The sequence below is a fragment of the Ursus maritimus genome, unplaced genomic scaffold, assembly GCF_017311325.1.
Source record: "Ursus maritimus isolate PB19 unplaced genomic scaffold, ASM1731132v1 scaffold_5, whole genome shotgun sequence".
In the NCBI taxonomy this organism is placed as follows: Eukaryota; Metazoa; Chordata; class Mammalia; order Carnivora; family Ursidae; genus Ursus; species Ursus maritimus.
Window position 1 is genome coordinate 34535713 of NW_024426663.1, and position 13171 is coordinate 34548883.

The 13171-nt window shown below is 40.3% G+C and overlaps 1 pseudogene; it reads right to left on the reverse strand.

Moving 5' to 3' along the window:
- Positions 1–2403: 2403 nt before the first annotated feature.
- Positions 2404–3201, reverse strand: LOC103663597 (annotated as a pseudogene).
- Between the last annotated feature and the right edge of the window lie 9970 nt (positions 3202–13171).

The following is a 13171-nucleotide window of genomic DNA, read 5'->3' on the forward strand; positions in this document are numbered from 1 at the left end:
TTTATCTTCCTTAGCCATAGAACCATTGCCTGAAATTCATTAAGGTGCTAACCTCCCACTCTGACCTCAATGTCTGGTCATGGGAAAAAAAAAAAAAAAAAACCTAGGAAAAATCACTGAAAATCTTAAGAGCTGCAAAAGAATGGAGATGGGATTCTTGTTGGTTTTTGTTTTTATTTTAATTATCATTGTACATTTTAGCAAACAGAAAAATTCCTAACTTGTGCTCTTGTCCTAACTCAATAGAGATACAGCAAAAATAGTTCTATAGACACCCATCACTCCTAAACACAGCAGATTTATTAGGAATGGGAATTGGCACACACTGATAGAGGAAATTTTAGTTGAATTCACCACCATAAATTGTACTAATGTGTTCATGCACTAGAAGTTCCCTGGAGGGACTATGTCTTCAGAAATAAAGATAGGATTTGAGAGAAATGTACCTTAGGTTATTATTTCTCTATGTAAGAAGCTAACGCTTGCCCCAAAATAAATTTTGTAGTCTAGACCACAATCTAGGGAGAAGAAAGACTGTAATCGCTTAATCCTCTTGCTTTCAGCACAGAACCACTCGCAGTTGTGACGAGAATCATCCCAAATTACAAGGCATAAAAACTGGCGCTGCCTCACATGTTATTAATCTATTTGCAGATGGCACCACATTTTACGTGATCTTATTACAAGAAATGCTGATTCTGCAAATGCTCTGCTTGCGAGCAAGAATGGAGCCGTTCGAGTCACAGCAGGACTGTATTTTAAGCTTTCCACAGTGCACACTAAAGCAAAAGTCCCTGAAGGTTGTAGGAAATAACTCTATCCTCTTCAAACCATTGCAAATCTCTTCTGACCAAATGTGGATATAAACCAAGAAATATCGTTGTTGTTCTCCAATTTAATCAAAAACAACTACACATCCAGGTGTCTGGGTGGCTCCTTCAGTTAAGTGTCTGACTCTTGATTTCAGCTCGAGTCAGGATCTCAGGGTGATGAGATCAAGCCCCGTGTCGGTGTCGAGTCTGCCTCAGATTCTCTGTCCCCCTCACCCTCTGCCCCTCCCCATGCTCTTTCGCCCCCTTTCTAAAAAAAAGGAAAAAAAAAAAAGAAACAAGTACACATAATTATTTCATAGAGTGAGAACTTAAAATTTGCTAGTATGTTGAGAAATTAGCAAAACATAACCAACAAAGCTTTAATTAAGGTTCCTCTAGCATAAAATAAAAAAGACTGACTATGGAGTTGCCAAATCCAAAGATAGGCAATCTTACTGACAACAGCAAGGCTGTTGGCAGATAATAGGAGAATGGTTCCAAAAAAAAGAAAGATTGAGGATTCTAATCCTTAGGTCTTTTTTCTCACATCTTACACGAATGAGCTACACTAAGTCTACAAGTTTAATGTGAAAGTCAAAGTAACCAGTCAATTCCTCATATTTATATTTAATGTTTGCACAGATGGAAAGCTGTCGTCTTTGATTCAACATACAGCTACCGAGGGCCAGCTGTTTGCACAATGCTTTGTGGTAAGAAATGTATCCAGATAAATCTTACCACAATTTCATTACCTCCTCCAGGAAGTCTTTCTAACTGTATGCTTCCAATTTGTCTGATTTGTTTTTAAGTTTTTTATCATTATTATATAATACATGCTTATCACAAGCAACGTGGAAAATACAGGAAAATAGAATAAGGGGGGAAGCCATCCACAGTCACACCAGGTAGAAGTAATTATTAAAATCCATAGATTCCCTCAAAATTTTCTTCCTCATTCTATAAAGATTTATCATTCCCAAATCACAGTGAAAGGAACTTCAGTAATTTACCAATTTTGTTTTCTATTATGTGCCATAGAGATACCGCATTAAAAACTAGTATCTGACATAAGAGAATGACATTTGTACAATGTAATATTGCAGTGACCATACTGAGGCTCATTGTTGCAGACAATACAAAATATAAAATAAAAATATTAACAATATAAAATATTAAAATATTAAACTTTTTAAAAGATTTTGTTTATTTATTTATTTATTTATTTATTTATTTATTTATTTATTTGAGAAAGAGAGAGCATGAGCAGGGGGAGAAGCAGGATTCCCACTGAGCAGGGAGCCCCATGCGGGGCTCAACCCCAGGACCCCGAGATTATGACCTGAGCCAAAGGCAGATGCTTAACAGACTGAGCCACCCAGGTGCCCCTAACTCTTAATTAAATGGTTACATCCTATTTGTATAGAACACTGGTCCAGGGGCGCCTGGGTGGTGCAGTCGTTAGGCGTCTGCCTTTGGCTCAGGGCGTGATCCCGGTGTTCTGGGATCGAGCCCCACATCAGGCTCCTCTGCTATGAGCCTGCTTCTTCCTCTCCCACTCCCCCTGCTTGTGTTCCCTCTCTCGCTGGCTGTCTCTATCTCTGTCAAATAAATAAATAAAACCTTTAAAAAAAAAGAACATTGGTCCAATAGCAAAAATAGAGAATAGCAGCTGGAAATTTACTCATTCAATGTTCAGAAATAAAAGAGTTAATCATTCATCCCATTATTTTCTCCGCATGAGTCCTTTCTTCATATTGAAATCTGATGGTGACTAAATTCTGATATTTTTCCAAGCTACTGTATGAAGAGGATACTGAAGGCCATCACTCTACAGCACATTGCAACATAAGGACACTTCTGTTCCCCTGTTTTGGCGCACTTCCAAAATATATCAAATGCTCCAGTTTTATTTCTGTCTAGGAGGCTGGGTGCCAAGGATCAGATATAAGTACAGGTACATAGAAGCAGCAAGATTATAGTCAACAGACTCTGAAAATTGAAAATGGCCGACATAGTGAGGCCGGCAAAGCCCCAGCCACATCCCCCTCAGAATATTTTGTTGAGAATTTTTATACAATTCCAATCATGTAATATATCTGAGATTATTCGAGCTGACTTCATAAAGTAATATATAACATCTGAAGCAACTAGACCTATCAGAACACTTTAAGAACATTTACCCAACAGTAACAAATATACAATCTTCACAAGTGCCCATGGAACATTCTTCAGAATTCATTATACATTAAGCTATAAAATGAACCTCAGAAAATCTACAGGATTGAAAACAAACAGACAGTTCTCCGACCACAATGGAAAGAAATGGAAATTGATGACACAAGGAAATTGGAAGAAATCGTAAATATAGAAATTAAATAACACACTCTTAAATAACCAATAGGTCAAAAAAAAAAATCACCACAGGGGAAATTAGAAAATACTTTAAGATGAGTGAAAATAAAAACACAGCATACCAAAATTTATGGGGTGGAGTTAAAGCAGTGCTCAGATGGAAATTTATAGTAGTAAATGCCTGTATTTAAAATTTTTTTAGGGGCGCCTAGGTGGCTCAGTTGGTTAAGCGTCTGCCTTCCACTGAGGTCATGATCCCGGGATCCCGGGATGGAGCCCTGCCTCGAGTTCCCTACTCAGCGGGGAGTCTGCTTCTCTCTCTCCCTGCCTCCCAACCCCCTCTTATGCTCTCTCTCGCTATCTCTCTCTCTCTCTCTCTAAAATAAAATCTTTTAAAAATAAATAAATAAATAATTTTTAGATTTCAGATTAATAGCCTAATCATCCATTGTAAGAAATTTAAAATGAAGGGCAAACTAAACCTAAAGAAAGAAGAAAGAGAAAATAATATTAGAGCAGAAATTAATTTAAGAGAATAGAAAGACAATAGAGAAAAATCAATGAAACCAAAAGCTGCTTCTTTGAAAATACCAACAAGCTGACAAACATCCAGCTAGACTAACAAAGAGAAAAAAAGGGGTGAGAAGCTAATTTTTTTTTTTACTAAAATCAGGAATGAACTGGGTAATATAAATAGTGACCTTATAAAAATGAAGTGACTATAAAGAAATACAATGAACAATTTTTGCAAACAAATGATGTAAACTAAATGAAATAGACAAATTCCTGGAAACACTTGACTGAAACTAACTTAAGGAAATGCAGACAATCTGAGTCCACCCGTAACAAGTAAAGAGATTGAATTAGTAACCAAAAACCACCCTCAAAGTAAAGCCTAGGAGCAAATGGCTTCAAAGGTGAATTCTACCCTATGTTGAAAAAGAATTAGCATCAGGGACGCCTGGGTGGCTCAGTCATGAAGCACCAACCTTCAGCTCAGGTCATGATCCCAGGGTTCTGGGATTGAGCCCCGCATCCGGCTCCCTGCACAGTGGGAAGCCTGCTTCTCCCTCTCCCACTCCCCCTGCTTGTGTTCCCTCTCTCGCTTTGTCTCTCTCTGTCAAATAAATAAAAATCTTAAAAAAAAAAAAAAAAGAATTAGCGTCAATCTTTCACAAACTCTTCCACAAGTTTGCAGAGGAAAAAACCCTCTCCAACTCATTTTATGAGACCAGTCCTGCTCTGATACCAAAACCGTGGTCAGCACACAAAAACAAACAAAAACAAAACTAAAGATCTTATGAATATAGATGCAAAAATCCAACAAAATACTAACAAACCGAATCCAACAACATATAAAAGGGATTATACACCATGACTATGTGGGAGTCATTCCAAGATGCAAGGTTAGTTTAGGGGCGCCTGGGTGGCACAGCGGTTAAGCGTCTGCCTTCGGCTCAGGGCGTGATCCCGGCGTTATGGGATCGAGCCCCACATCAGGCTCCTCCGCTATGAGCCTGCTTCTTCCTCTCCCACTCCCTCTGCTTGTGTTCCCTCTCTCGCTGGCTGTCTCTATCTGTCGAATAAATAAATAAAATCTTTTTAAAAAAAATGCAAGGTTGGTTTAATATCTGATAATCAACCAATGTAATACACTATGTTAATACAGTAAAAAAACAAAAACCCCATGATTATGTCAATACATGCAGAATAAACATTTGACAATGAGGGTGATGGATATATTTAGAACGCAGATTGTGGTGATGGTTCCATGGGTGAATACTTATCTCCAAATTCATCAGATTGTATACATTAAATATGTATGGCTTTTTGTATGTAGCCATACCTCAATAAAGTGGATTTTTTAAAAAAAAATTGATGAAAGCTGATTGCTGTTTCATGATTTTAAAAAAATGAAAGATAGGGCACCTGAGTGGTTCAGTTGTTAGACATCTGCCTTCAGCTTGGGTCATGATCCCAGAGTCCTGGGACTGAGTCCCACGTCGGGCTCCCTGCTAAGTGGGGAGTCAGCTTCTCCCTCTGCCCGCGCCCCCCCCCCTGCTCTCTCTCTCTCTCATGCTCTCTCTCTGACATAAATAAATAAAATCTTAAAAAAAAAAAGATTAAAGGGAACCTCTTCAACCTGAGTAAGAGCATGTTTAAAAAACCTACACAAACATCAACCACACTTAATAGTGAAAGACTGAATGCTTTCCCCTATAATTAAGAAGAAGACAGATGTCCACTCTGACGACTTCTATTTAGTGTTGTTCTAAAGGCAAATACGTCTGGGCAAAATAAATAAACAGCATCAAAATTGTAAAGGACGAATTAGAACTATATTTAGAGATAGCATGATCTCATATATAGGAAATCCTAAGGAACGCAGAAAAAAAAAACTATTAGAACTAATTAACACATACAGCAAGATTCAGAATATAAGATCAATATACAAAAACAGGTTGTATTTCCATACACTAGTAATGAACAATCGGAAAATGAAATTAAGAAAACAATTCTAGTCACAATAGCCTCAAAAAAAATCCTTCAGAATAAATTCAACAAAAAAGCTTAAGATTTATATGCTGAAAACTACCCAAAAAATTCACTGAAAGAAATTTAAGAAGACCAAAATAAATAGATATTCCATGTTCATGGATTGGGAGACTTAATACTGTTAAGATGGCAATACTCCCCAACTTGATCTACAGATTCAAGGGAATTCCTATCAAAATGTACAGAGTTTCTCTGCAGAAATTTACAAGCTGATCCTAAAATTCATATGGAGGTACAAGGAACCCAAAATAGCCAAACAATCTTGAAAAAGAAAAATAAAGTTGGGGAACTCACATTCCCAAACTTACCACTAAGCTATAGTAATCAAGACAGTGCAGTACTGGCATAAAGATAGATACATAGATTGATGGGATCTAACTGAGAGTCCAGAAATAAGCCCATGTGTCTATGGCAAACTGACTTTTCACAAGGGTGTCAAGATAACTGGATGGGGAAAGAATAGTCTTCTCAATAAATGGTGCCAGGACAACAAGATATACACACACACACACACACACACACACACACACACACAAAAGAAGAAGTTTGACCCCTACTTCACACAGTATACAAAAATTAATTCAAAATGAATCATAGACCTAAATTAAAGAGCTAAAACTATCAAAATTCTTTAAAGAAATATAGGATAAATTTTCATGACCTAGGATTAGAGAAATCGATTCTTAGGTATAGCACAGAAAGCACAACCCAAAAAAACAAAACAACAACAAAAAAAAAAACACAAAAAACAAAAACAACGATCTATTGGACTGCATCAAAATTAAAACTTTTGTGCTACAAAGGATACCATCAAGAGAGTGAAGGTAACCCACAGAATGGGAGAAAAGATTTTCAAATCACATATTTGCTAAGAGATTTCTATCTAGAATATAAAGTCCCACAGTAATACAAGTAATTCCATTTTTTAATAAGTAAGGGATTTTAAAAGATATTTATTCAAAGAAGAAATGCAAATGACCAAACAAGCATTAAAAATTACTCAACATTGATAAAAAACAACAACAACTCAGCAATGTACATTGTTGGGAAAAAGTAAAGCAAAACCACCTCTTACACACTAGGGAAGCTAAAATTAAAAAAAAAACAAAACAGAAAACAACAAAGGCTGGCAAAGGTGTGGAGAAATTAGAATCCTCAGGCACTCCTTGAGGTATTATAACATAGTACAACTGTTTTGGAAAACTGTTAGGCAGTTTCCAAAAACGTTAAACATGGATTTACGCATAGGGCTCTGCAGTTCTGCCCTAGGTATACAGAAGAGGTAAAAACATTTGAAAACAGGGGCACCTGACTGGCTCACCCAGAGGAGCGTGCAACTCTGGATCTCAGTGTCATGAGTTCGAGACTTTGGGTGTAGAGATTACTTCAACAAACAAACAGACTTAAAAAAAAAATTGAAAACACATGCCCACATAAAACCTCAGATGTTCCTAACAACGAAAAGCGGAAATCATTCAAATGCCAGTCAACTCATGAATAGAAAAACAAAAGTGGTATGTCCGTAAGGGAATATTATTTATCTATAAAGTGAGCTAAATACTGACCCACCCTGCGGCAACGCAAATAAACCTTGAAAATATTATGCTAATTGAAAGAAACCAGACACGAAAGGTCATATATTTTTGTATGCTCATTTATATGTATTTCTGTAACAGGCAAACCCACAGGGGCCGAGGGAGATGAGTAGTTGCCATCGTGTGGACAGGGGGGAGAACACAGCCTGACTGCTAATGGGTACGACGTTTTCTTTGGGGAGTAAGGGACGAGGGCCTCTGTAACCGGAGCGTAGTGACGGTGGCACAAATCCAAATATAATAAAAACAGCTGAATTCCAGACTTTTAAAGGGCAACTTTGATGGGATGTGAATTATTTAGTTGAAAACCTTTAACATAAAGTAATTTTTAAGCCCACTCAATACTGGAACCATCATAGATCACAAGAAATGACATGCGGAGGGATTCGGTATCTTATCTATCCCGGGAGCGTGTATTCGTCTTCCTCAATTAAAAAATACTGAAGTCATTCAGTATGACTTATCTTTATTACTTTTTTAGATTTTGCTTTCAGATGGAAAAAGTAATATATACTTTTATTGCCTTTTATTACATACAAAAAGAAAAAAAATCCTAGTGGTAGCGAATAAAAATGCAACAATATTCCTCTTAGCCATAATCCTCACTCCAACCACCACCTCTCCCTGAAGACAAGAGATGTTAATAGTTTAAGGTCCACATTCTTATGTTCCTAGCAATGCACACAAATGAAAATATTCACAGTAAAAGGTTTTTTCCTCTGATTTTTCTTTTTTAAGATTTTATTTATTTATTTGAGAGAGAGTGACAGACAGCACAGGCAGGGGGAGCAGTAGAGGGAGAGCGAGAAGCAGGCTCCCCAACTGAGCAGACAGCCCAACATGGAGCTCGATCCCAGGACCCTGAAATCATGACCTGAGCCCAAGGCAGATGCTTAACTGACCGACCCACACAGGCGCCCCTTCCTCTGATTTTTCTATATACATTTCTCTCCATCTGACTTCGTGGTGGCCTTTCCTATTGGTCAGGGCATATAAATGTAACTCCTCCTTTTTAATAGCCATACAACATTCCAGAAATATGGACATACCACAGTTTATCCAACCACTCTCTAGTGATAACATTCAGGTTACCTCTCTCTCTTTTTTTTTTTTTTTCACTCAATGTATATCTTTATACATATATTTACAAACCAATTCTTTTATTTCTGTTTGGTAAAATTGTTCAATCCAGGTTTTAAAGACGCAGACAACACGACTTTGCTTAGCAAGAAAAAAAGGTCAAAAGGTTGCACTACACATCCTGGTCAGTGGAAACAGGGAAAAGCATTTATTTCTCAGTTCTGAGTCACAACCCCGTGGATAGGTGAGGTGTTGTTTGCAAATACATAAACGAAATACAAATTACAAGAACTCACCAAACAAGGCATCTGCACGAGGGGCAAAGGGTGTGTCACAAGAAACGCATTTCCTGGTGCAGGAAAATCAGCCGAGGAGGAAGGAAGCGGCTCAGGGAAGCTTTCCGGGCCAAGCTTTCTGCTCTGACTGCGAAATTCCCCTGACGACAAAGAGTCCAACAGGGCTCCTGGCTTCAGGTTAGGTTTGGGGTTAGACTGAGGTTAGAACCATGCGTCATTTCACACCATGGTTCCCCTCATGTAGTGCTCTCCTTTGCTCCTTTTCTTGGTTGACTAGAACAGGTTTTTCAAGAAGGGAATGTGGGCGTCCTAATCCCTGCACCCTTACATACCCAAAAATAACTAACTTTCTTTCTTTCTTTCTTTCTTTCTTTCTTTCTTTCTTTCTTTCTTTCTTTCTTTCTTTCTCTTTCTGTTTATTTCTCTTAGAGAGAGACAGAAAGCACGAGGGGGCGGCGAGGGAGAGGGAGCAAGAATCCCAAGCAGACCCTTCCACTGACTGCGCTGAGCCTGACCCAGGGCTCTTGATCCCAGGACCCCAGAGATCATGACCTGACCCGAGATCATGACCTGAGCCAAAACCAAGAGTGGAGTGCCGGACCACTGCGCCACCCAGGCACCCCTATAAATAGCTTTCTATTGCCCTCCTACACAAAGGACAACTTGACTTATTTTACATGCTTGGGTCACAGCCTTTTCTTCTCCCAAATCCTGTGCACACTGCAGTTTTAGAAGTCTTCAAGCTTCCAGTGATTCTGAAGACAATTGATTTTGGTTTCTTTGCTAGTGTCATGAGAGGATATAAGAAATCCTCTTGTGTGCATGTATACAGAATAAACTTGTGTGTGCATGTATACAGAATATCAATACAGTAAACGAAAGACGCACTCTTTGTCATTACAATGACCCGCGGCTCAACTGTCTCATCTGACATATTCTCAACTTACCCAAGTGACAAGACAAAAGGAAGGAACCCCGCATGAACTATGCGTAATTACATCAGTAACTGAGTCTTGAAGGCACCAAACAGTAAGGCCACGGCATATCAGCCCGAGCTGATAATTTACAGATTTGATTTTATTCTGCTCTGGCTTTACGTTATTCAATGCCATCGCAAGGAGTCACCCTACCCTACCCCTACACCCTGTCCAGAAGGCCTCAGCCCCTTTCCTTTTTTGGCATCAGCTACTCGGTGTGTCACAGCGCCACCCACTGGTGCACTAGGGGAGTGTAATCGCTTTGCTCTTCCATTCGGGGGATTGTTAGGAGCTGCGATATGAAAGGGAATATAACCACCTTCTTCCTCATTCTGGCAGGTTCCCTAGCCGCCGCCCACCCCCCATCTTCTCTTCCCTTAGGGTCTCTTGCCAAGTACAGCAAAAGCGAAATTCATGGAAGGGATATAGGGGAACTCAGAATCTAAAGGGAGGTTCACCCAGAGGCTGGAAAAAATAGAAACAGAGCCAGTCCTGAAATTGCAGGAACTGACGGTGGACATCAAGGCCCTGGAACTGGGGTGAACGAGCAGAAGAAACGGACTTCCGTCTTTGTGCTACTCTGTTAAAGTTCCAGCTCCAGAGACACCACTCTAGTCGTCTCAGGTCACATCCCCATTTCTTGGGCAAGAAAGGATAAAGATTTGTTGTTTGTTTGTTTTTAAAGATTTTATTTATTTGTCAGAGAGAAAAAGCACACAGGAGCAGGGGGAGCAGCAGGCAGAGGGAGAAGCAGGCCCCCCGCTGCGCAAGGAGCCGGATGTGGGACTCGATCCCAGTACCCAGAGGTCATGACCTGAGCCAAAGGCTGACGCTTCACCGACTGAGCCACCCAGGCGTCCCAGGATAAAGATTCTTGACTGACATTTTGCCATACTGACTCTCACGGGGAAGAGACAATTCCTCCAAATAGCACCAGGGCCCTGTTAGCCAAAAACTGCTCAACATGTCTCTCCAACGTGTAGTTAAATTGCCTTTTCCAGGTAGACGATAGCAGGATTTTTTAAAACGTGTGCAAGGCAAAATTTTCTCTTTGGATAGATCTACACATGGATCTCTTCTGTTTTTATCTGAAATACAGCGAGCCCCTTCAGCCTGTGTACTTCAATCTTCTTCCATCCGTTATTATTACTTTTAACTCCTAGTTATGCTAGCTTCCCTAGGAACACTAAGTACTCATATATTAGACCTCTGCTCGCACTTTTATCTTCTGTCTCCTTTTGCTTGTGCTTTTTTCTGCATCTCAGAAGAGCTCCTCAAATCCGGCCTCACATAACTGATTCTGATTTACATACAACCAGTCATGTACCAGTTGTGTTATTACATTCTCATTTTACTTGAAAGTCTTCCATAGGGTATTACTATAGATTCTAAACAATGCTCTATAATTTTCTTCTCGATCCTTGAGGCTCTTCAGAGATAGAAAACTTCTTGGAAGTTCCAGGAGACTATCCCTTATCCCTTGCTCCACAGTAATTTTTTTTTTAAGATTTTATTTCTTTCGGGGCGCCTGGGTGGCACAGCGGTTGGGCGTCTGCCTTCGGCTCAGGGCGTGATCCCGGCGTTCTGGGATCGAGCCCCACATCAGGCTCCTCTGTTGTGAGCCTGCTTCTTCCTCTCCCACTCCCCCTGCTTGTGTTCCCTCTCTCGCTGGCTGTCTCTGTCTCTGTCAAATAAATAAATAAAATCTTAAAAAAAAAAAAAAGATTTTATTTCTTTCTTTATTTGACAGAGAGACAGCAAGAGAGAGAATACAAGCAGGGGGAGTGGGAGAGGGAGAAGCAGGCTTCCCCCTGAGCAGGGAACCGGATGCAGGGCTCGATCCCAGGACCCCGGGATCATGACCCAAACCAAAGGCAGATGCTTAACGACCGAGCCACCCAGGCGCCCCACTCTGCAGTAATTTTTAATGGACCCATATTTTGTCTTATTGATGGTTACTCATTCTCAAATGAGGGAATATCTTTCCAGACTCATTGGGAGCTAACAGGCAGCCATTTGCAGGCCAGTGTGCCCAGTTCAAAGCTTATCTCCCAGACAGTCATCTTGAGCGACAACCTGAGTGAGGTAGTATCTGTCCCTACTGCCACCGTCCGGTTGTCTGAGAAGCTTCACTGTGATGTAAAACTGTACTTCTCAGGAGTACCACCTAGTATCTGGGCCCTGTGTTTTAGAAAATCCCATGCTGGCCCTCTTTTGGTTGTACCCCCTCCCCCACCAGTAAGGAAATCTGCAAGACCAAGGGCAGGTGCCCACCTAGAGCCTTTCTAGACCATGTTTATATATTCAGGACCCTGGGATTACCTACCTGAACAGCCCAAGCCTGTGTGGGGAGCCTGCACAGGCCTCATCCACACATCCACCCTTCTGAGGGTAAACCATGCCCCAAGTTTGTGCCCTTCCAGGCCCAGCGAAGGGCCAAGGGCAGCTGTTTGCCGAGGCTCTGGACATCCTGGCTGGGCTAGCCACACGCATGTGCTCAAGGCTGCTTGCAGTGCAGGAGGCAGTGGGGGAAGGGATGGGGGCCAAGCTGGGGGCTAATGGACTTGAGGCTAACTTTCTCCAAATCACCTGTATTTCACCATGGGATCCAAGGAGTTTAAAAACTGTATTTGAACCTAGCATTCCAGATTATTCCGAAGGTATATTTGTCAAGGTAAATAACAGAATTTATTTTATCTTGATTTATAATTTTTTAATAATTTAGACATAGGGTACACAGGCTTGCATTTCTATTCCTTGCTTCAGATCCTGCAAATATTAGGGATGGCCTCATAACTGGCTTCCGAGGCTCTTCCTGCCTCTGCGCCCCCCACACAGAAGCAACTCTATTTAGAAACAGGTTAGTTCCAGAGACTGTAAGTCTATCAGTAATTAAAAAGTAACCAACAAGGACACAAGCTTGCAGACCTTAGACGGATTACCGTTAGTGTGTGAAGTGGCCCTATTACGCTTTAAAACTGGATATACTCTTCTTGCTTTCCCTGCATTCTATCAGGCGTCTCTTTCTAAAACTGAATTGTACATTATACATCTACATTAAAAATCTGTTTGGGCAGGTTTCAACCTCCTCCCCCCACCTTCCTCACTCCCTTTTACTTTTTCCTCATTTCCTGTTCGTTATTGTCCATTGCATACACATAATGCTTTAAATATTTTGTATGATTTGCTCCTTGTCGATCAAAAACATTTTATTATTCAACAATCATCTCATATTTATATATAGAACCTGTCTTTTCTCACCATTTCAAATTCGTAAAATTATATTTCATTTTCATCATAATTGTATGCCTCTTCTCAACAGAAAACTTAACACTCTCTTTGCTTTTGCGCTTTCCGACATGACTGTATTACAATTTTTATAAAACATCTGTAACAATCAGCAGACCTGGCCGGTAGGATAATATATTACAGAAGGACTAATACCAGAACGCCGGCTCGCAACTTCCTTCTTCCGTTGCTGACCAGCAAAATGACACGGCTGT